Genomic DNA, 24,975 nt, shown 5'->3' on the forward strand with positions numbered 1-24,975 from the left:
GTAGTAGTTTAAGATGAGATGACCAGCTGTCGGAGCAGCAAGGGAAGGCCTACCAGTGTTTCAGTCTAGTAGAAGGAGGAGTAGGGGTTAGTGGCAGTTTGAAAGGGAGAGGAAAGAAGTCAAAGATGGCTGCCTACACCAACTGGAAGGGAGAATTGGTGGCATTTCTCTCATATTCTCAGCACTTCCCTCCCTCTTGAATGTTCCTTTATCTCCTGATGCACTTTGCACTCTCAGTTTTGTTCCCTGGGACAGATACTACCAAGCACACATTTTAAAAACAAAATGAAACTAGTTCTGCAAACATGCTATAGGACAAATTCTTTATTCAGTTACAGATGACTGAACTAGTAGAACTGAGCAGCAACTTTCCCCTGAAGAATCAATATTGTAACAGAATATGGAAATTGCAAAGAACTCTCTTTAACCTCCTTAACTCCAAAAAAATTTAAAAAACAATACAGCAGTAGCACAGAGAGACAGACAGGAAAGCTATGCACAAAGACAGGATAATTATGAAAACTAATATGCAGCTCAACAGCTCCAAGACATGACCTTTCAAAATAAAATGCCAAGATAAACCTTAAAAAATAATTAGTCTGTTCAACTCCAGCTGGCATGCTGATGCTGCTGATTTGGCTGTTCTCGTTGTGCTGAAACATTAGCTTGGAAGGTTAGCCTAATCTTCTCTCTTTTTTTTTTTTTTTTTTTTAACAGCACCAACATTGCACCAGGCATTTTGAACACTGACCTCTGAGATTCCAAATTAAATCTGTGATGCCCTGTGTAAATATAACTGAAGATACAATAACTTCTGTAGGCTCTGCATAGAAATACAGATGCAGCTCCATGTCTCTGCCAAAGAAAGCCAGGAAACTATCTGGTGTGGGAGGTTCCATACTGGTGATCTCTCTCAGGAAGCAAATGGGAGAGCTATATGAGGAGGTGGCAACGCTAGGAGACACCCAGGAACATAGACATCAACCTGATGCACAAAAGGACACAAATAAAAGCGCACCAAGTCCAGAGAGACCAACTCACTTGCTCAACGTCACACAGAGAATCCATGAGGGAATTCCAGATTGGACAAACAGAAGTAATACATTTAAGCAATAATTTACTTAATTTCTTTAATTAACACCAGGTCAAAAATTAGAAGTTTTGGGTGAAAACAAAGCCATTGTCTACATGGAAATATAAAAAAAATCATCAAAAGTTTTTTAAAAAATTAAAGTAGCTTTGTGAAAACTTTTTCTATTCATCATTTAAAATTTTGATTAATTTAAAAACTGACATTCAGAAAGCTTCAACAAGTGCTCTCAAACATTTGCACCATACCCACTGTCCTTTCCAGGAGACACTGGGCAAGGGATGTGCTAAAATAAAGCGCTCCGCAGAAAGATGGGACAGGATTCATTCACGGCCTTGAAGAAAGTGGTGAAGAGTCTGGTGGAGTAGGGGCCTGGAAACCTGTGGACAGATGTGAAACAGAGTGTAATCAAATCAGCACATCAGATAGGAAGATATGATCAGTGTCAAGGGCTAGGGACAGAAGTTACACATAAAGTGGTTTAAGTCATCAGAAACCGGTTTAAACCTGTAACAGAACGGAAGTGCAGTGCGTATAAACCAGTTTCAAAATAGCTGAAACTGGTTTAAGATCAACCTGGTTGAATGTAGTATCAGACTTAACTGATTTGAGCCAAACTGGTGTAGCCCAGGTAGTACCTACTTATGTACTCCCCTCTCCAATTGAAGGATATGTTAGTAGGGCAGATGCACTGGCGTGAAACTGCTGGCTGCAAGCAGTTTCCCTCCATCCCCTATAGAGCCAGACAAGGACACTCTATAACTTAACAATGTACAATTTATTAATACAATAAAAAGTTAAAAGAGGATATAATACACACACACACAGAGAACATGGGAATGATATGCAATGTATGTATTAACCTATACAACCATTTAAGATACAGGTGAATAATCTGGAAAAATCAGAGCAGAAATCTCAAATAAAGATCAGGCAATCTTAAATTGTACCTAAGCATATACTTACAAACATAAGACACAAATACACAAATTATGAGGTGCCAACTTACAAAATATTAGGCACAGGAACATCAGATAACAAACTACATCTCTAAGACACAAAAGAACAAGAAAGTTGTCCTGGAGCAGTGGCAGCACTCCAGAGATAAGGCAAGGGGAAAGATCTTCAGTGCTCTTCATGCCCTCCACAACCCAGCTTGAATAGCCCATGAAGGAAACCTCCAAAACCCAGGAAATCCCTCCCCAGATAACTCAAAACTCTGAGGTCTGGTGAGACTGTCCCCATCTCCCGGGTCAAGGCATCTCCTTCATCGGCAGGGCAGCCTGCAGCTGGCTTGGGCTCTTGTGGCCACTGGTCTGCTTGGGGCCCTGCCACCACTCCATTCACCGGGGGGCCCTACCTTATGCCAGGGGTTGGAGACCCAAGCCACCCTGTGTGGGAAGGGAGACCTGAGCTGCTTCGTGCAGCTCCCAGGGTCTCAGTCCCTTTTGGGACCTGCTGTGCATTGGCTGCACACTGACTGCCTGGCCTCATGCCAGGGGTTGGAGACCCAATCCGCCTTGGGCAGTTCCCAGGGCCTCAGTCCCTCTTGGACCCTCCATGCACCAGCCATGCACCAACTGCTTGGCCTTGTGCTAGGGGTTGGAGACCCAAGCTGCCTCGAGCAGCTCCCAGGGTCCTGATCCCTCTTGGACCCTCCATAGACCAGCCTGTGCACTGTTTGCTGTGCTTCTTTGCAGTGGGACTGGGGAACGTGGCTGTTTGCAACAAGCCATCTAGCAAAGGGCCATCTTCAGGCTCTTCAGGGGCAGCAGCTCCTCGCTGCTGACCAGCTCTGTCAGCTCTTCTTTGCCCTCTTCACCATCCCTTGATACAGCCACCCATGTGCTGGGCACGCTACTCTTTTATTCCCTTCAGGGGCTCTGCCCCCAGATTGAAACCAAACCAATCAGAGAGAGGTGGAGGTTAGTCTTCATCAAGGTCTGACTCCTCGCCTTGCCCCTGGGTAGGGAGGGGCAGGGCAACCCTCTCCCCTGTCATCACCTGACTGGTGCTGTCATCACCTGATTGGTGGTAACACCCCACCAATTGCCCAGAGCCCTTCTGAGCTGGCAAAACTGGGCTGTTGCCAACAGCTCACTACACTGGTTTATGACCCCTTCCTGGTTCAAGTTAAATCACAGTCCCCCAACATCCCAGCATGCTTTCCAGCCCTGTGCTATCTTCTCCAACAGAGAAGGGTTGTGGCGGAGGTAGGTAGGGACTGTCCCCCCAGGCAAACCCTGGCTGCAGTCTCAGGCCAGGGAGTGGGGTTAAACTTCCCTTCTCTTGAGTACAGAGCTGCTGTGGCCTGCTAAAAACTTACTGCTGGCTACAACTCTGGACTACAGATCCCAGAGCAGCCTAGAAGCAGAAAGAGGAAGCAACTGATAAGCAACTCTGCAGAGTCCTGCTACTGTGATTCTGAACTGCAAATCCTAGAGACCTCAGGAGCAGCAGGAAGAGGAAACCAACACACAGTCCATGCTGGCTACATGCCAGAGAGCCATGCTTTAGCACCCCTTGGCTTCTGGCCTGAGCTACTGCAGGTATGTGGCTGCATTTGCTGAATCAAAACTGAATGTCCAATTGGTTCTCAGTTTAATTTCTGCAGATTAAACTAACCTGCAAAGACTGAATCAATTCAGCCTCAGGCTTTTTGACTATCTGTACTTAGCAAAGAAGATCAGGGAGACTGTAAGGATTCAGAAGATGAAGCAACAGAACCTAGGGAGTTTTATGATATTTGGGATGATGGAAAGAATGCATCTGAAGAAGTCACAAAGATTCAGAGTCAGGAAAGAGATAAAGAAGGAGGAAGTGTCACTGGTGAAAAGGTGGACTTTGGGTTTTTCTTAGCAACCTCCTACCAAAACACTGTTTAGACCTCACCAAGAGCTGATGACTTTGTAGTTCAAGACAAAACAAGTATAGATCATTTGAAGACAAAGAGAATAAGAGGCTAGCTTAGAGCACTTTTTCTTCTCAGGGGCTTGGCAGGCTTTCACTGTTTATGCATATAAGGCTAGAAAGATCCTCCTCTGTTACCAAGTTAATCCCCCCTATTGTAAACTTCATGAACTTTGGCTATTTTTGCACTCATTGTTCCCACTGGAAGATTAGTCCAGAATCTGACTTCTCTAATGATTAGAAAATTCTCTAACTTCCGGACTAAGTTTTTTTTATGGCCAGCTTATATCCTTTTATTCTTGTTTTGACATTGTCCTTTAGCTTAAATAATTCTGTTCCCTTCCTGATTTCTCTCCCTGGTATATTTATAGACATCAGTCATATCCCCTTTCAGATTTCATTTTGCTGGGTTAAACAATCAAACTATTCTAGTCTTTATTATGTAAGATGTTCTTTCACCATCCTGGTAGCCTTTCTCTGCATCTGTTCCAGTTTGAGTGCATCTTTCTTCAACAGATCTAGACTAGATCTGTAAAATGTATTTCAGATGAGGTCTCACAGAGCTTATGACAATAGCTCTGTTTTCCCCCATCACTCCTGAAAATGCTTTTCATCATGTATCTTGAGATCACATTTGCCTTTTTCACAGCTAAATTACATTATCAGCTCAGTCATCCTGTGATGTACTTGTATAACAAGTAGTTTTCTTCATCAGCTATTTCCAATTGATAAGTTTTTAATTATAGCTATTATTAGTCCTCAAATGTATGACCTTGAATTTTGCACTAATTAATTTAATTCCTCGTTATCCAGTTCTTTCTGCATAATACCAATCCTCCTTTGCACTGGCAATGCCTCCCAACTTTGTGTCATTTGCATACTCTTGTTTTGTGCCAGAAAAAAACACTAAATGAAATGAACAATGAAAACAAATGAAGTAATGAAAATATTAAATGAGACTTGTCCTACAACTGACTCTTAAAGAAATTAACTGGTAATCTCCTACCAGTCTGAAACTTACTGTTTCAAAACTATCTATTGCCATCTCTTCTTTCTTATAGATGATCAGTACATAGGTGGTCCACGCCTCTGGTTAGAGTCACTGTTGAGAGTGGTGGGCCCAACCTGAGGTTCATGAGTCAAAAAAAGATGAGGGGTCAAAAAGAGCATCTTAGAACAGGTCAGTGCATTGGCAATGTGTAGGGGGTAAACATGGGTGGACATGCACCCCCTGAACTTGGCGGTGCACCCCTGCAAAAAGGCACCACCAACACTGCTGGCTGTGTCTGTGGGCAGTTGCTGCTTGCCACTCCCCCCCTCGCTGCTGACACCACCAGTGGCATCTGCAGGCAGTCCACGATTGCTGCTGGCCACTGCCAACACTGCCAGCAGCATCTGTGGGTGGTTGCCAACTGATACTCAGTGCTCGCCACTCCCTCACCCCACTGCTGACAGTACCAGAGCTGCCTGCAGGAGCTCCTCGCTTGCTGCCACCACTCTCCCACCACCAACAGCACCGCCACTGCCTGCGGAAGCTCACCGTGCCCTCCCAGCCCCCGGGGTACATGTCATTCATGGGTCAGTGGGACAGAGAACAATTGTTGGCAAGATCACTAAGGGATGGACCCTGTGAAGCAGAGATCCATTCTAATATAATGGCAGTGCACAGGTCCAAGCTTCATTTACCCTAAGTTAGGCTTGAAAGGCTTACACAAACATTTTAAACAGCATGTGACAATGGCTGGTGCACAAATGCTCACAATTACAGCCCAGCTGCCCGAAAATACTCAACATAAGCTGAACTAGACTTCTGTTGAAGTATTACCATTCACTTCAACAGGATTAGTGAGGCCAGCAGGATTATGCAACTCCCATACATAACATTTTAAGATTAAATATATTAGAATTTTCCAGGCTAGAAGCACAAGGAAAGTGTTCAATGTCCCATTAGAAATTTAGGAATCTCCTTAGTTCAAGAATATTAAGATCCTGTTTACTCTTTTATGCAACAATCTAAAAACATTTTCATGTTTTACATTTGAAAATCCCACTAGCAACAAGATCTGCAAAGGCACTTTAAATGGATCCAATTTAGGCCCCCTGTACACGTTACACATATCATGCAATTACTGTGTTAATTGTGCAATTTATTTAAACCTGCTACATATGCACATTAACTACCATGCCACAAAAAGGTCCATCCAGCTATAAAGCCAGAGTTGGAAAATGTATACTACTCCCATCAGCTGATAAGACACCCACAGCAGTGCTCTGTGGGTTCCTGAGGATCTGAATCCCATCAGCTGATGAAATTCCTATCTATGGTAGTGCCCCACATGCTGCTACAGATCAGAGTCCCATCAGCTGACAAGACTTCCATCCACACAAGGAGAGCACAGAATCATGGTCTTAGGATCCCCCTACACCAGCAAAAAGGCATGTTTGGATCTGATGCTGGATCCCATGATCACGTGTCCTGCCATGCACATATGGCATGGCAGGAGGCACAGTTGTGTGGACTGAGCATCTAGAGGTGTCCTTAGGCATCACGGTGCCTCAGATTTGAGCACCTTGCCCCAGGAGAGCTACTTCAAAGTATCATACTTAGATACTTGGACTCCTTAACCAGTCCTTAAGATACAGTTAAAGAACGATCCCACATTCTTAGGCCTTCATTTGCCCAGCACTGGCTGTTTCTGAACTCCTGCCCTTATTGTGGACTTTGGTGGCTGACTCACAGTGGCATACTAAATACCTTCATCCACCCAGGATCCGGAGCACCATGGTACTGGTGATGACAACAATTGCTAATACAATAATTTAGCAGTCACAGAGCTTGCCCTGGAAGTGGGAGACAGAGATTCTAGGAAATTTATCTTTATTTCAGTGATAAAGAGAAGTAGATTTAGTTCATAAAGAACAATACTTAAAAACAGTTGCTGAAGTTGATATTGGGTAATCTTGCTGATCCTTGCTGTTGTTTGGAGATAGATCCTAGAAAACATGGTAAGTTTATATTCCTGTAGCTTAAAAGGGGTTAAAGATTCAGAATCATGCTGCTTGAACCCTTGCCCCTGTGGACCATGAAAGTCCTGTTCTTAAAGGAACTTTGTGGGTTTTTCTTACCCTTCAGCCCTCACTCAGTAGCAGGGCTGGGATTCCCTGAACACTCAAGATAAATGAGACATCTGTTTACATGTTGACCACCTCTTATCCAATGCAAAATTGCATAGACTGACTCTCCTACCATGTAATATTCACAGTTACATAATATCATTGTGGAATCTATAACAATTGCTTATAACAGTTGTGTGGCACCCTTGACATCCTTTCATGGGTTCTGCATGGCACAACACAATGTTACCACTCTTAGGTGTGCAAACATGCTTCCATGGTGTTACTAACATTCTGACCTGTTGTAGTCTAAGATCTTTGTGGCAGAAAAATTGCTCTATTTTTCTGAAGACAAAAAATGAATGAAATGGAAAGCTGGCATTTTCTGAGGGGTGCCTTAAATTGAAAAAGGTTGAGAACCAGTGCCTTAAGACAAAGCTAAAACAAAGCTAAAATATTATTTGCCCATTTAATGGCAAATTTAATTTTTCTTTTGAGTAGAGATTTGAAAATCCTTTACTAATTTTGCAATTTTTTTTTTAAATCCTTACTTTTATCAATATTTCTTCACATTTTTTTGAAAACTGAAAAATTCCAACCAGTACCATTGGTAGGCAAAAACCCAGGGACAGGGAGGAAGAAGGGGTTAAAAGCTGACAAAATTTGTCATCATTTTACTCATTTGTTATGGAAAATTTAAGAATTTCTGTACAAAATCAAAATTGAGGAAATACCAACCAGCCCTAGTTTTGATCATTTAAAAAAAGTTAAATGCACACTCTCTGGTTCTGTTCTTCATTTCTTTTCTCCTGCCACCTGTCTGTTCCATTTCTGTCACCTGGAAACAAGAAAAGCCAACACCTTGTGACTGAACAGGGAGAGAGTCTACACTCTGACAAAACTTATTCCCTAGTGTGTTCCTGAAGAAGCATAGCTGTATCTTGCACCTTGCTTAAAGTAAACTGTAAGCAAAATCTAGCCAATATAATTGCACTAAAATATACTAATATTTGTATATGCATGTTATGTATATAATTTTAGTTTCAGTGGCATGCAGCTGAATGAATTGGAAAAGGCCTCCAAGGAAAGAGATGCAACTGAAATGGTAAAGGTTAGTAATTTCTCCACTTTCACATACCTTTGCCTGTTGTTAATCCCACCATTCCTAGCAGAAGTAATGTATGCTGACGATGCCATAAAAAGAACATAGGACTAGAAAGGACCATTCAGGTTGAGTTCTGGCCACTATAATCACAGGCAACCATTGAAAAGATGCTGAGTCCAAATAAGTCCACAAGAACATCCACTCTGGCCTCTTTTGCTCACTATAGCCACAATTCATCATAGTACCTAACTCACTTAAGCTCAGACCCTCTGAAATATTCAGGCACCTAATTCTGATTGATTTCCAAACTCAGTTTATAAAGAGGCTGAGGCACTAAGTTTATATGTGTGAATGGCACATACATCTACACATCTTGGCATTTGCCTACAGTGTATGATTCATAGATATCATAGACTTTAGGGCTGGAAGGGACCTTGGAAGATCATCGAGTCCAGCCCCCTACCTGAGGGGCAGGAAGTCAGCTGGGGTCATAGGATCCCAGCAAGATAAGCATCCAAATTTCTCTTGACGGTGTTCAATGTAGGTGCTTGAACCACCTCCGATGGCAGACTATTCCAGACATTAGGAGCCCAGACAGTAAAACAATTCTTCCTTATGTCCAGCCTGAAACAGTCTTGCAGTAGTTTATAACCGTTCGACCTCATCATCCCTTGCGGCGCTCTGGTGAAAAAATGTTCCCCCAGATACACTTATAGGTGGCTATCAAATCACCCCTGAGCCTGCGCTTTTCCAGGCTAAAGAGCCCCATACCTCTCAGCCTGTCATTGTAGGTCTGTTTTCCTGACCTCTGATCATGCGCATGATCTGGACTCTCTCAAGCTTCTCCACATGATTTTTGAATTGTGGAGCCCAAAACTGGACTCAGTACTCCAGCTGCGGCCTCACCAAGGCTGAGTACAAGGGGCAAATGAAGCCCTGGGATTTGCTTGAGAAGCATCTATGGATGCAAGCCAGCATTTTGCTCGCCTTACTAGCTGCAGCATCACATTGAAGGCTCATGTTCATCTTGTGGTCAATGATGACCCCCAAGTCTCTTTCTTCCATAGTGCTAGCCAGCGTAGCACTGCTAAGCCTATAAGGATGCTGCAGGTTTTTCCTCCCAAGGTGGAGAGCCTTGCATTTTTTGGTGTTAAAAAGCATCAGGTTCTTGTCTGCCCATTTGCTGAGCCTGTCCAGGTCAGCCTGAATCACCCTCCTGTCTTCAGGTGTGAATGCTTTGCCCTGAAGTTTGGTGTCATCAGCAAACTTGGCCAGTTCGTTTCTGATTCCAATGTCCACATCATTAATGAAGATGTTGAACAATATGGGTCCAAGGACAGAGCCTCAGGGGACCCCACTGATCACAGGGCACCATGACAATTGACTTCCATTAACCACCACCCTCTGGGTCTGACCACGGAGCCAATTTCCCAGCCAGCAGATCATGGTGGACCAGAGCCCACAGTTGGTCAGTTTCACCAAGAGGTGATCATGGGATACCAGATCTAAGGCTTTTTTAAAATCAAGATATATGACATCAATCTCTTCTCCCTTGTCCAGGTGATAGGTCACCCGGTCATAGAAGGAAATGAGATTGGTCAAGCAAGACCTACCCTCAACAAACCCATGCTGGCTATCCCTCAAGTTGTTGACGTTGGCCAGTCCATTAAGGATGGCCTCTTTAATAAACTTTTCTAAGATCTTCCCCAGGATAGAGGTCAGGCTGATGGGCCTGTAGTTTGCTGGATCCACTTTCCTCCCTTTCTTGAAGATAGGCACCACATTGGCCTTCTTCCAGTCTTCAGGCACTTCACCAGAGTGCCACGAGTTCTCAAAGATCCATGCCAGGGGCTGGGCTACGATGCTCACCAGCTCCTTGAGTACCCTGGGGTGTAGATTGCCAGGGCCGGCTGACTTGAAGGTATCCAGCCTCTCATGGTATTCCTTCACAAGGTTAGCATTGATGGAGGGCAGGGGATCTCCCTCACTTGGACCTCCCTGTCCCGTAGTGCGCATGGGCATCCCATGGGACCGATGAAAGACCGACACAAAGTACCCATTTAATAGGTTGGCTTTTTCCTGGGCGTCAGTTGTTAGATGTCCCATCTGGTTTAGCAGTGGTCCAATGTTGCCTTTGCTTTTCCTCTAGTTTCCCACACATCTGAAAAAGGACTTTTTATTGTCCTTGATTTACTCAGCTCCATCTTGAAAGCATTCATTATGTGTGCTGAGTGGTGCTGTGTTCTGGCTGGGCAGGAACAGAGCTCCCAGGTGTGCACATAAGACCAGGAAACAGTAGGCAAGCAAAACCCCTTAACTAATAGGTATTACCAGGGAAGGGCTGTTTTATGTTTTAGCCTTATGGCCAGTTGGTTCGTGTACTTGCCTCAGGAGTGGGAAACATAGGTTCTAGGCTCCCTGCAACCAAAAGAGGGTATGAATCTGCATTTCCACCTTCTCAGTGAAGCGCTTTAACCATCAGGCCATAGACTAGTTGTTACTCACATCCCTAGGTGATTCAGGTTCAAACCCCTTGGGTAAGGGGCCCTTACTCTGATTGGGTGCCCAAACCAGTAGGCTATTGGGCTAAAATATGTGGCATCCCTCCCTTCCTCCAGTCTACACTCAAAAGTGTACATGGCCAAAGTAAACTAGAATTCAAAAGTGTGATTAAGTGCCCCAGCCTGCAGTTACACAGCTGCTTGCTTGCCATTTAAGCACATAGAGTGAAATACAATTTAGTCTTACTCTCTCAAGAGGCAGATTTACAGAGATTTATTTAATCACCTAAAATACAGATTCTCTCTTAGTGGGATGTATACAAGCATCTAACTGGGTTAGGAATCTAGTTGTCATTTAAAGTCAGTGAGCCCCAAATTTATTTGGGCACTTTTGTAAATTTCAGTAGGTGTCAAATACCTTTGAAAATGTAGCCCTTTGGAAGTCAAATTTTAATCAGTCACCAATATACCACATAAGAAATTCTATTTTGTGGCATTGATTAATCTTTGTATTTTTATTTTAAAAATGTAAAGGCCTGAGTAAGTATTACAGTGTGCAATATAAACTTAAAAATATTAGAGGTTGCTTAGACAAGGAAAGAGAAAAGGAAAGCAACCTAGTGAAGAACTGCTATATTTGCTGGATCAACGTAAATACAGAATCAAGTTTAATCCCAGTCAAGTACTTTATTATTCAAGTCTATCATCAACTTTCATAGCAAGATTTATTATCTCTCTGCCTTCCTCAGGCTAATATGAAACTTGTGATGGCTAAAAAATTATATTTAAAGATTTGTTTTTAGGAATTGGCTTGTAGGTAAAGTAGATATTGCATTAGAACAATGGTCTGGGGGGAATGGCAAGGGTTAATTGATTTCTAAAAGCCTGTTTGTCTCACAGTTTCACAGTCTTGAAGGCAGACAGGGTTCCTGAGGCCAACAGATATAAACAACCTGAAAAATTAAAGACATCCAAATTTTATTTTCATAATACAGATAGGCCTGACTCCAGGTTTGCATTGCCCATCTGCAAAAACCCTTGGGATTTATGGTTTGGAATGAAATGACTGAGTTAAGGTGTGTGCAAGAAGATAGGCTTATGAAGATAGGTTTATGAAGATAGGATTTTGACTGACAAAACAGAATGTGGACAGCATGATGGCTCAAGAAAACCAATCAATGGTACCCGGAAATGAAGACTTAACAGAGGAGAAAGAATACAAAAGGAGGAGTTTTCAGCCCCTGACCTCCAAGGTTGCTGACATTAGACATTCAAGCAAAGCACCTGAAGGTGGCATTTACGTACCAGCCAGATGCACTGCTCACCTTGTGTATATTCTGGGTACTAGGGGATTTGGGTAATGTATTTTGTAATCATCTTGCTTGCTTTGCCTGCATTACTCTTATTTCCTATCACTGTGTATTAATAAAATTTGCCTATCATCAACCAGAGGAGTTATGGTCAGTCTGAAGTTTGTGCTTGCCTGGAGCAGGGTATCAGGACTGGGGTGTAAATCCACTGCCTACAACTTGTAGCATATCAGTCTAATGAAGCTAGAAGCCATCTGGCTGATGTAGAAAATACTGACCATGGAATAATTCTTCTGTTCGAATCCAATGATAATGTTTAAAGCTAGGGACATAAATTACATGCAAACTGATATAAGTAATCAGAAACTGGTTCACATCTGTAACACAACAGAAGTTCGGTGCACATAAACTGCTTTCAAAATGGCCAAAACCAGTTTAAGATGTCTTTAATATTACATGCATCTAGGTTGAACTGGCTTAAGTTAAATCCATTTATTCAACTTCTGTCCCAGACCCCCACCAGTTTCAAGTTAAGTCACAGTCCTTCAGCATCTCAGGCTGCTTTGTACCTCCCCTGCAAACCATGCCCTCCCCCCCCACCTTATAGGATGGGCGGGTTAGTCTTGGCCCAAGCTTTCTGCTCCAGCCTAGGCCTACTCTAGTGCCCCCGACTTCTGGCCTGAGCCACTTCAGGCATGTGGCTGCATTTATGGAATCAAAAGTGAATGTCTGCTCACCTGCTTATCAGTTCAATTTATGCACTTTAAACTAACCTGAAAAGATTTCATTAATTCAGTCTTTGGCTTGTCTGTCTGTACTTAGCTTAAGAAGTGGGAACTAAGTATTTAATAAAAAGACCACTGTACAGCAACAAAAGAGTTTGCTGCAGTGAAAGAAAAATGCTCAAAACTTCTCTCTTAATACAAAAGGTGCCAATGATGTTGCAGTGACTCCACACACAAAACTAACCATAGTAGGCCATGGGGTTTCCAAAGATGATACAATTACTCTGGGAGGAAATATGTCAGAAGGTTTAACTAAAGCCATTCTGACCCTTTCTGTTGTGGCCACACTTCATTTCCCACCAGAACTGAAAATTTTCTAGGAGATCAGCTTAGTGGCCTATAATGTTGGTGCGGGAAGTAAAGGAGAGAATTACATGGAAATGTTTCTGTGGCACTTGAAAAAAGCTAAATTTAAAGTAGAATCCATCTCAGCCCAAACTATAAGAGTATCTGCCTTGCCTGATGGGACAAAGAAAATAATGGATGTGGATGACTCCATATTCTGGTACAGTGATGAGCCAAGTCACAAGAGGAAGTTTTGCTGAAGAGAAGATAAAAAGCTATGTGAGGTACCAGATACATCTAGGAGGTTGAAAGAATCAATAAAATATTTAAGAAAATTAAGCCCGGTTCTATTTCCTCCAGATAAGCCTCTTTGATCAATTATAACAAAGTACTGCATAGAAAATAATGTCTTACATAGCATGCTTCAAAATCTGGTGATGGACCTCTTTAATTTTCCACCAGGCCCTCCAAGATACACGGAAATGACAGTTTACCCTTTTGGCAGTAACAAAGAAAAGAAGCATACAAATGAGAAAAATAAACTGCTTAGTTGATCTACTGACAAACATTAGAGACATCATTAAGGATGTCAGTAACAAAAAAGAAAGTAAGTTATTACAAGAAGAAATACTTTTAAGAGATTAAATGATCTTAATAGGTACTGTGGCAGGTGTAACCCTACATGGAGAGGGTTGTAAGCCCCAGCAGCCAGTCCCCCTTTCCCCTTCCCCCTTTCTAGCTCCTCCAGTCTGCACCCTCACCTGCCACACATTTATGGAATCAATTAAACAGGAAGCATTCAGAGTAGTGAAGGGCTGCGGTGGGGGCATTCCTTTGAGCCACTTGGCCTCCCCCTTTCGCACTTGTCCAGGTCCCGATACTCTCAGCTGTAGCCTGATTTTCTCTAGCTGCTCTCTTCAGCCCTGGGCCCACTTAGTCTGGCTTCATCTCTCCAATAGCAGCAGCACAGCTGGAAATTAAGCTCTGCAGAAAGGCTCCAGCCCTCTGGGTTCCCTAGCTTAAGAACAGTTAAATCCTTCCCCCACCTCTGCCCCAGAATGTGAACCCTCGCCCCCAAGGGTTGAAAACACACAGGGTGCTCTAAGTGACCTCCGCTTCTCCTCACACTTGTTTCTTCTCCTCAGGGTGTCCATTCAAAAAAAAAGGAAAAAAATCTCAACTGAAAACTCTTCCCATGCATCAGGTTAGTTTCATAGTTTCTAGGGTCAGAAAGGACCTGAACAGATCATCTAGTCCAACCCCCCGCCATGGCAGGAAAGAGTACTGGGGTCAAATGACCCCAGCAAGGTGTTCATCTAACCTCCTCCTAAAGACCCCCAGGGTAGGGGCCAGCACCACTTAGCTTGGAAGTTGGTTCCAGGCCCTAGCCGCCCTGACTGTGAAGTAGCGCCTCCTGATGTCTAACCTAAACCTACCCTCTGCCAGCTTGTGACCGTTATTCCTGGTCACTCCTGGCGGTGCTCGGGGGAACAGGGACTCCCCCAGTGCCTGCTGATCCCCCCTGACTAGTTTATAACAGGCCACAAGATCCCCGCTCAGCCTTCTCTTTTGGAGGCTGAACAGGTTCAGGTCCCATAGTCTCTCCTCATAGTGCCCTGCTGCCCCCTGATCATGTGAGTGGCCCTCCTCTGGACCCTCTCGATGCTGTCCACATCTGTCTTGAAGTGCAGCACCCAGAACTGGACGCAGTACTCCAACTGCGGCCTGACCAGTGCCGCATAGAGGGGGAGGATCACCTCTTTTGACCTGTTTGAAATGCATCTGTGGATGCATGCCAAGGTACGGTTGGCCTTCCTAACCGCCTCCCCACACTGCCGACCCATGTTCATCTTGGAGTCAACGATGACTCCAAGATCCTTTTCCGCCTCCATGCTGACAAGAGGGGAGTTCCCTAACCTGTAGGTATGGTGCCGGTTGTTCCTCCCGAGGTGCATCACCTTGCACTTGTCTGTGTTGAAACCCATCCTAGTCTCATCCGCCCACCCTTGTAACCTGTCTAGGTCTGATTGTAGCCTGTTGCTTCCTTCTAGTGTGCCCACGTTCCCCCACATCTTAGTGTCATCAACGAATTTGACCAGGGTGCTTTTTACCCCCTCGTCCAAATCACTGATGAAGATGTTGAACAGTGCGGGCCCGAGGACCAAGCCCTGTGGAACCCACTGCCCACGTCCTTCCAGGCTGAGAAGGACCCATCCACTACCACCCTCTGGGTGCGGCCCTCCAGCCAGTTGACACAGTCTTTACTCTGGGCTTTGTCCCACAGGCCTACTGTTTAAACCACCCAGAAACAAAAAGAGAAAATTGCAAAAAAAACCTCACTCTCCCATATGGGACTACTTACAGTAGCCATTCAAGCCTTCTCTCCCTCTAGCAAGGACCATTCTGCCCTCTCCATGATCAGGGCTCCACTGCCCCTCCAGCCTAAGGGCAAACCTATTTACCCCCGGAGCCATGCCCCTTCTGGCCAGCTTGGCCTATTAGTGGCCTGAGCAGAGGGGCTGCCCATTAATTGCAGCCCTGCCAGCTGCCTTTGCCCAGGCCCCAAAAATCCTTCTCTTAAAGGACCCTCACTGGTTCTGCTGGCTTTGTAGCCCTCCCCCAGTAACAGGGCAGAGGTTCCCTGTTACAATGGATGTTTTAAACTGAAACAAACATGGCAGAATTTACTAGCTAGAGTAGGAAAATTAAAGAATGAAGAAATTAAAAAGGGACATAATTCTACAAAACTAAGAGCTTTGCAAGACAGCATTATGATGAAATTAAAGAACACCTGTGGATACTTTATATTCATACATTACATTTATAAACTAAACCTTGAGTATACTTAAAAGCTTATGGATCTACTATGCCACAGAAGAGAGGGGGAAACTATGGTCATAACTATAATGAGATGCTTATGAAACATCCAGAGTGTTTTGTGGACATGGCCAACAGCTGGGTACAAAGACAGCATCAGCCTGAGGACATCAGCACTTATGATGGAAAGGGAGTTACTGCATCTCATCTCTGTTAAACTGTGCAAAACCCCAAAGTGTTTATAGCACTTTGTGGAACGTGGTTTCAAACTGGAAAGATTTTAAACACATGAATAAATGGTAAGTTCAGGCAGGTACCTGGTGAATCAAATGCCAGGCAGGTTGTAATGTGTCATAAATCTTATGTCTATATTAGGTCCATGTTTTTTTTACATACAGTAGATTTATGAAGTGAAGTTCATAGAATTGTCTACAGAAGGTGTTTTGTAAGCTCCCTTTGAGGATTAGAACTGAAAGATCAGAGAGGGAGTGATTGTCTCGTGAGAAGTCTGCACCCACAGGTAATTCGATATTTTTGTCTTTGGTGGATTTCCGATGTGCGTTCATTCTGGTACGCAGTTGTTGTTTGGTTTCTCCTACATATTTTCCATCAGGTACCTTCCTCAACTTACCATTTACACAGTCTCCCTTCCCCCGCTTCGTCCCCTTCCATCCTTCTCTATCCATTGTCTTCCTGACTTCCACCTATTTACTTTTTCACAGAGTGCCTCTTTCCTACTTTAGAGAACTCAACACTACAGCACAGTCTCCCATGCTTACCTTTTGCATTCCATCACCAATTATTTCCCCCTCTTTTTACCTCCTACCCTCCTTTCTCTATCCATTGTTTTCCAAACGTCCACCTATTTCCATTTTCACTGATCTCCTGCCACACTTTTAGCTTCTTTCCTACCTTGGAGAGCTCAGAACAACAGCAGTCTCCCAATACCTGAAGAAGGGTGCTTATGCCTGAAAGCTTGCTAAGAACTTTTTTCCCCAACTACTCAGTTGGTCAAATAAAAGATATCACATTTACCCAAAGAACCTTGCCGGGAATTGGTGAAGGAACTGCAGACTACAAGCAACTACTTCAAGACCCTTCAACATTTGGCTATGCTCAAGCCATGGCCATGACTGTAGCAAAAATTGACTTCAGTCAATAGGGAAATCATTTTATGGGGGAAATTTAGGTGTTGAGCTAACTGATCACACTTCTATTATTATAACCACTCAGGACCTTGTAACTTCAAAACCACACACCACAGTGTTTGACTTAAAAGAACAATGTGAAAAAAATCAATTTTATACTGGGATTTGGAGACTCCATAAAGGCAGAACTTAAGTAAAAGTCAGCTGCATTTATCTGGATCCCTGTGAAAACAGATGTCCTTGAGTCTGCATGGCATAATGGGAGCTCACTGCATGGCATCTATACAGGCAGTTCTCAGCCCAATATTTTTTTATGCTGTACAGAAAAACAAAATCCAAGGCCTTCTTTATTCTATGAACAAACATTTTTACAATCTTTATGGAAATGGTGGAAAGAAATGATGTTTTTCTTGGGACCACAGAAAATTTTGATGGAAATGGCCAAAGCATTTATTATATTCCTAAGGATGGTGGGGACATTGTTATGTCTAACAAGGCAGAGAACATGGCAAGGGATCTTTTACTGGTAAATGGTAACTTTGGTCAGGTATCAGCAAGGAAAATGAAAAATGACCTGAAGTTGTTCTATAAAAATACCCATTGCTTTGTGATCTAAAATTGGTTTTTGGAAGATTTATTTCAACACCTGGCCTTTAAAACCACTGATAGTAATTTGTTTCATGTTGGTGCAGTACATTTGGATGGGGGAGTCATTCTAAAATTAGACTCTCAGAACCGCTCTAATTAAAGCACCCCCAACCTCCTCACTCCTGGAGCACATGTATAAATGCCCATTGTTCCTAAAGACCATATTGTTATTCTCAAATGGTGCATCTACACATGAGATTAATGCACATAAATAAACTCCGGAGTATATTGCTCTGGAGTTTTTTGCTCCCATGTGTGCCATTTGAAAGTGCACCCAGGAGCAAAAAACTCTGGAGAATATTGCTCTGAAGTTTATTTATGCACAGTACATGCAGCCCTGTCAAAGCATCCTAGGTTGACAAGGGACTTGATGGGTCAGCCTGCCAACCCAAAACTATTTCAACAGGGCTCCACTTGCTGTGAAGAGGCTGGCTGGGGCACAAGGGTGCTTCAGCATGTGTGCTGCCTGCTGGCTAGCCCCACACTGAAGCACACTGTGCCCCAGCCAGCCATGGCAATGTCTACACATGTGCTGCTGCACATCAAAAAACTTTCCATCAGGTTAGGACTTGTATTTACCTAACCTGATGCAGAGTTTATTAGTTTTATGCACACTAATAGGGGTGCATGTGTAGATGATGAGGTATTTACTATGCAGTTAATTAGTCAACTGCACAGTAAGTGGCTCATACAGACATGCCCAAAGACGACCTAACTGTTCCTAAAAGGCTCAAACAGAAGTGACAATTTTCCCTTGATCTGGCCACAGAAAGCAGTTTATAGCCATAACTAAACAAAGGTGCACAGCTGCAGACAGCTTTAAAAAAGGCCAATCAGGTAAAAATCTGAACCCTCATTGCATGAGGGGTCAGATGAAGACATTGCAAAACAGAGTGTCTTTTGTAACTTCTATCTGCACTGCCTGCCAGCCTGTCACTGTTTTCAGAATGGGAGGGGAAAGTAGAAGTTATTAACCCCTTTCCTCACACCAACAGTTCCACTTGTTCCATTAAGACCCTGAAGTTGATTCTGCCATTCAAGACAAGAGAATAACAAATGCTGCTACTAATTAATTCTTTCTTTTTTAAAACGTAGCTCTGCCTTTCAACAACTACTGAAATGCAGTCATCTCTGCCACCTAGAATAACATTGATTTAGTTAAATCTGACAGAAATCTGCCTGCTCCTGGAGAAAACAGGTGCTTTGGACTGCTACCTATCTATCCTGTTTCCTTCTCCACATCAATTACTTGGTCGGGTGAAAATATTTCATTACTTGTTCCCATTCCTTCAGCCCACTCAAAATAACTAATTTAATAAGGATGTTAGTCAAAACCAACTAAATTAATCCTAATTCAGTCTAATCTTTTACATGGCTTGTGATGTTTTGTACTTCATCAGTTCAGGCCATTTTCTAAAAATGGATTACCATGGCAAGATGTGCAGGCTTCAGATTGCAGTATACTGCAGGATCATAAGGAAATGCTACTTGCTGCAGGACTTACTCCTTTATTAAATATGCCCATAACCTGCTTATAAGACTCCCGACTTGAATCTTATTGCAAGGTCTAGGGATTTCTTGACACACATGGTATAAGGTTTATATGTAGCCAGATATCACTTAAGAGTTTGGTTTAGTTTATACACATCCCAATAAAGATCAGTGTAGAATCTGGGGACACCTGTATACATGCCTGATGTCTGCTCTGAGGCATGCAGCATGTGTGGAGACTGGATTAACTGAGTCTGCTGGAGCATGCTAATTAGCCCACTCCAGCAGCCTTGGCATCTGGGGGCACTTTGGGCGCTTGTAGTTTTTAATCCTCATTAAATTAAATAGGTTTATAAAATTTAAACATGCTTATTTTGGAGTGTTGCATCTGTGTCTACACGCACTAGGTTTTCAAATGAATTAAGCACTGGAGTGTCACATCTGTGTTTACACTCACTAGTTTTTCAAATGAATTCAGCCAGATCCTTGGCCAGCATCACAGGAGAATGGGAGGGCCTAGTACTGCCCCCCACCCCCCAGCCTAGGGCCCCCCCACCCACCCCATGCCCATGTCCTGCCATGCAGCTGTGGAAGCAGGGAGCTGGCAAACCACATAAGAAAAAAAAAGTGAAAGCAATTCAAATTGGAAAACAATTTGAATGGGGTGAATTACAAAAACATTGCAGCACCATCTGGTGGGCAAAGAGGCTTGTTACATGTCTTTGAGTGCCTTTATGTTTGAACACGAAGAATCCATGGATGCAACACTTTAATTCCAGGCAAGCCAAACTAAACTATGTCTGAGGAGTTTTAGTTAAATGCACCAGAAAAATTTTTAAAGTGACCAGAAAACCCACTTGTGCAAACAGTCATGCAACTCCAGTGCAAGAAAGGGCAAAAATAATGTGACGCGTACAAAGGCCTTTTAACTAAAGCTCATCAACTGAGCTTTAGTTAAAGTGCTCCCACCACCATTTTGAACTGTGGGACACTGAATACACAAGATGCTGCAGGCACTTTAATTAGAGCAACTCCTGAGAGCAGCTCTAATTAAAGCACCCCTCTCTACCCTGGAGCACATGTAGAGGTATAATGTACGTGTCAAAACCAGAGGAATCCTGATTCTTTCCAATTCCTTCTTCTCCAGTGTATTATACCAATACATGTTTGTGCTGGATTCTTTCAGCACCAGGCACATAACAACCACAGCTGTTTGTGAGGAATGCTTGTAGCATGTTCTAAGATGGTACAATTCAGACATGCCTAGACCTCCTGCAGAAGCAAACCAGTCAGGGATTCTTTAATAAGAACGCTGTTTGAAGCAGAAGCAAAGGTTTGCTGTTTTCATTCCATGATCCTGTGAATATTGGGGTGGTTAGAAAGGGAGACAACCAGAAATATTTATATATATAAGATGTCAGTACATGCCATTGTTTCTCCTGGGTTGTATAGGCCCAATAAAAATTGTTACTGCAAATGGTTTCTTGTGTTCAGTTCTGAAAAAGGGCTTCTCTTTCTTCCCAAAAAGTATTGTCAACAATTACATGTGCTTCATCCTAAACATGTACCCCAAGCTACCAAAGCTCCATAAGGTCTAGCTGGTCACCCCTGAAGGAATCTGAGTGCTCTACTGAATATTGATAACATGTTTCACACTGCACTTCTAAGCTTGCCTCATTTCTGCTATCAGCCAACTTACCATACTTCAGATCACATTAATGCACCAACATTTTGATCGGCCACTGCCAGTTTAAGAGAGAATTGTGAAGAGAATTGTGAACCACACTTCCAGTAGGCAGGAGGAAGGAATTCAGCACATCCCAATCACCATTATCCTTTGTGTCCTTTCACCAAAAAGAATACCTAATTAAAAAAAAAAAGAAAAATCAATTAACCAAGAACTGTGTAGAACACTTAATATTCCTCACAGAAAATAAAGCTACCCTGGAGCGCCTAGATGAGAAGCACGCTACCATTGTTCAATTCACAACTCACAAACCAACAACCTTGTTGAGACAGAAAGTACTTTTGACATTTGGGAGCTGTTGAATTGTATAGGGCTGTCTAGGGAGGAGAAGGAAGGGGCCATTTAATCAGTTCTTACCTCTTTATCTCCAGAACTTTAAGAGCCAAATAAAAGGTAGCTGTCACCAAAGCCGAAAGTTTTTCTTATTATGTAATGGATCCCAGCACTGTCTAAATGTTTGCTTTAATTCTTTCATAGGTATGTGCTGGGGATCATTACTTTCAAAGAGAACCTTGGAGTGGTATTATGTAAGGCACTATAGCTCATGTGCAATGAAGATGTCATGGTAAAAATGTCATTTTTAATGTTGCACAAGCTTTAAAACTGTAAAACCAGCACTCTGCTAGTGAAACTTTAGTTTTATGGAGTTAAGAAAAATAGTTTATAAACCCAATAAAGCAGTTCTTGGGAGCCAAGTAAATTTGTGTCAGAGCAAGACGGGTGCTATAAAGACTTGCCTTTTAGTGCACTGTGTATAGCAGGGATCCAGAAAAACATGACTTTAGAGTAGAGGCAGCTTTACAGAAAGGGAGGACACTGCATTTTTAAAATCATAATTACAGACCTTGTGTCATGGGCATAGTCAGTAATTCCTTCTTTCAGGTAAACTGGACTCCTAACAGCCCCCAGAAAAGTGATTCAACTGCCGGGCTACAGCAACAAAGTTCTCTTCTCTCCCCCTCCAACTGTGTTGTACCAGAGTACTTTTCGCCCAAGCAAAAGTATTAACATTTGCAAAAATATTTTGTTTTATTTTTCAATCTAAACAAAAGAGAAGCATTTAGCCTCGAAAGCTATAGTCCCCTTATACAAACTTACAGGGGAAGTTAAGGATCAAAAGGTACACTTGGACATTGCTTGTGTGCCTGGAAACAGTTGCTTTAAAAGACAGAGCTGGGAGTTGCGGCTGCGCTGTTAGTTGAGCTTCTGTTCAGTGAAAGGATGATGACATCGTGGGTTCAGCTTTAGTAGACATGAATTACATCACCTGAATGTCAAAGCACCTGACCTGCAGGTGCATTAAGTTTGTCAGGCATATAATATAAATTGCACCTGCAATTATTTGCACCTGAAAAATGACAGGCACATAAAGTAGAGCTGTTTAAAGTGTAGGCAGAAAAATCAGGCTCCTTGCTCATTAAACAAAAACCATTCCCAGAGCTATTTCAGCCACCAGAAAAAAAATCTGATGAAAAATCCCTAGTAGCCCAAAGAAGCTGCTATTGTTCCCTTTTCTTTTCCATATTTTGGGAGGAAAAACTGAAAAAGATACAGCATTGGAGACTACTACTTTATTTCGTCTTTTAGTCTCTCCATTATAATAAAATATCCAACCATAAAAAACCCACGGTCTACCTGTTATCACAGCAGGAAGCACTGATTTAATGCCGTCAGATAAGCATACAACCAGATATAGATATAGACATGAATATAGAGATATAAATAATTAGTACTAGCTTTAAGCTTATCAGAAATATTCTGCCAGATACAAAGGTACAACTGTTGATTCAGCTGGAGTTGTATCTCAAGGCAAAACTAAGCTAGAATTCAGAACAAAGTACAAATTCCACATGGTAGACTTTGCCCCCCACACATATTTAGCAAAGAATTTGTTTCAGGGAGATGCTTTCTACCATATACCAGGATGCCTTAGTGCCTGATGAACATCTCTCAGCTGCCTCTGTCACCATCCAGTAGGGTGAAGATTTATGGTAACTTCACACCACATCAGGTTTCACTTAGCTGTGTGATATGGGCAAGGAATATTTCTCTGGCCACAGCCATGGCATGTATGGCTTGGCATCTTGGCTGCAAGAGATGTTGTGTAATAAATGTAAGAAAATAATAATTTTGTTGTTCAAATTCTCTGCAATTCTCCTAAGTGACTCAGGTCTTGCATCCCCCTCCTGTTTCCTGGAACTACTCTTCCCGCCTCTAAGCTCAGTGTGATTAAATATGTTCTTCTTCCCGACCACTGATAGCATTGTACATCAAAACAGCTATTTACATTTCTAAATGGCCTTTCTTTCAGAAGAATCCCAGCCTACTTTAAAAACTTTACATAATGGCATGGGAATTCTTTCATCCACCAGGAAAGCACCTCTGAAACAGAATAGATTGACTATTTAATATTGCACATCAGTGCTTTACAACTGTTATGTTGGAGAGTCCCTCACCCAGCTGAAAATGCATGGGAAGAATACAAGGTAAATGAAAGGGTTACCAAAGCTTTGGGATATCCTCACAGCAAAACCTGAATTGTCATCATCATTTGTATTATGGCAGTTTTAAAGGACCTCAGCAAAGAGCAGGGGTCCAATGCACATTGGGTTAGTAAGCCTGAAGTCCTACTAAATTTTTACTAGCTTGATACTTGTGCCAAGCCCCAAACAGAATCAGTCACACTGTGCAAGGGACTGTACAAACATGTAACCAGAGCCAGACTGTAAACTCTTCAGAGCAAGAACGATATAACAACATAACCTACCAAGTGGGTGCAAATAGATGACAGAGTATTTAGAAAAGAAAGAAGAGGGTAACAATTTATGCAGATCAGCTTGGTACATGCATGATTAATAAAAATCTGGTTCATTTCAATGAACAGTCCTGAAAAAAAAATCCTTAAGACCACAATTTAGTACAGCAGAATTTGTAATGATATATTTAAAATCCACCGACTTGAAAGCATAATGTTAAATACATGCTTAAGTAGTCTGTTGAACTGGGGCCTAAAATAGTAACACAAAATTTAATTACTCCAATGGGTATATGAGGTAGTGTCAGTCACCACACAAAACAAAATGCGTCTCTAAACTTTTACCTATTATGATTAGTAATAAATGTACTACAGTAATTTTTGTCATGAAAAAATGACAACCACTTCAGAAAAAGTGTTATATATACAGAAGTAACTTCAGCCATTCTGAAAGGTACCCACCACTTGGGGGAATATTGCATTTATTTAATAACACAACACTGGATCAGGAGAGGAAGTAAAGAAAAATACCACATCCATTGAAATTTGATTTGAAAGAATGCATTGCGTGGTTTAGGAACAGAGTGAGACAGAGACAACATTTTAAGAGACATGCTATGCAAAAAATTCCTTTTTAACATATACTACCACTCCCAATTTTGAGGGACTTTGTTCAGAGACATAATGGGGCCAAGCTTGTTAACTGCTGGATGGAGCTCTTCAACAGAAAAATGTTCAAGACAGGAGTTTAGTCCAAGTCAGTTCCAAAAGCCTTTGAAGTAGGAATGTAGCTTACAGTTCCTTTGGTAATTCCTCCCCAGATAGGCCTGAGCAAAATCTTCTTTATGGAAAATGACCACCATTAGGAGAAGGAGAACTGCCCCAATTCTGTCTGAGTGGAGTCATTATTAGACCCAAGGGAGAGTTAAGGTAATTTATGGCAACTCATGTTCTTTTGATCAAACATTACTTTTATTTAGAGTTAATTTAAGTATGCAAGAGGCCATGAATTGAGGAAAGAGTTGCCTTGGGCTTGCAGAACAGAGACAGAAAATGATTTCATTGTTGTTACAGCCCTTGCCAATAATACAGAGAAATGTATCAACCTGGCCCCATCTTGTTCAAAAGAATTTCCTGGGCAGCTCAATTTAAGACCACAGGCAACAATATTATTAACATAATGAATGGTATTATTTACACACCTGTCTCATTCTGCAACAATCCTCCTCCCCAAAAGAATCCTTCTTATTACTTTGCTAATACTTAAAG

General features: G+C 42.5%; 1 long non-coding RNA gene across 1 annotated transcript; it reads right to left on the reverse strand.

The window, feature by feature from the left end:
• Positions 1-332: 332 nt before the first annotated feature.
• Positions 333-23,893, reverse strand: LOC149856390 (uncharacterized). The gene is made up of 3 exons (XR_016444461.1): positions 22,050-23,893; positions 20,904-21,067; positions 333-1,470 (listed from the first exon to the last, which is right to left on the reverse strand). It is a non-coding gene; the product is annotated as an uncharacterized LOC149856390 (long non-coding RNA).
• Between the last annotated feature and the right edge of the window lie 1,082 nt (positions 23,894-24,975).

Source organism: Crocodylus siamensis, chromosome 10, assembly GCF_052110815.1.
Source record: "Crocodylus siamensis isolate JL-2025a chromosome 10, ASM5211081v1, whole genome shotgun sequence".
Classification (NCBI taxonomy): Eukaryota; Metazoa; Chordata; order Crocodylia; family Crocodylidae; genus Crocodylus; species Crocodylus siamensis.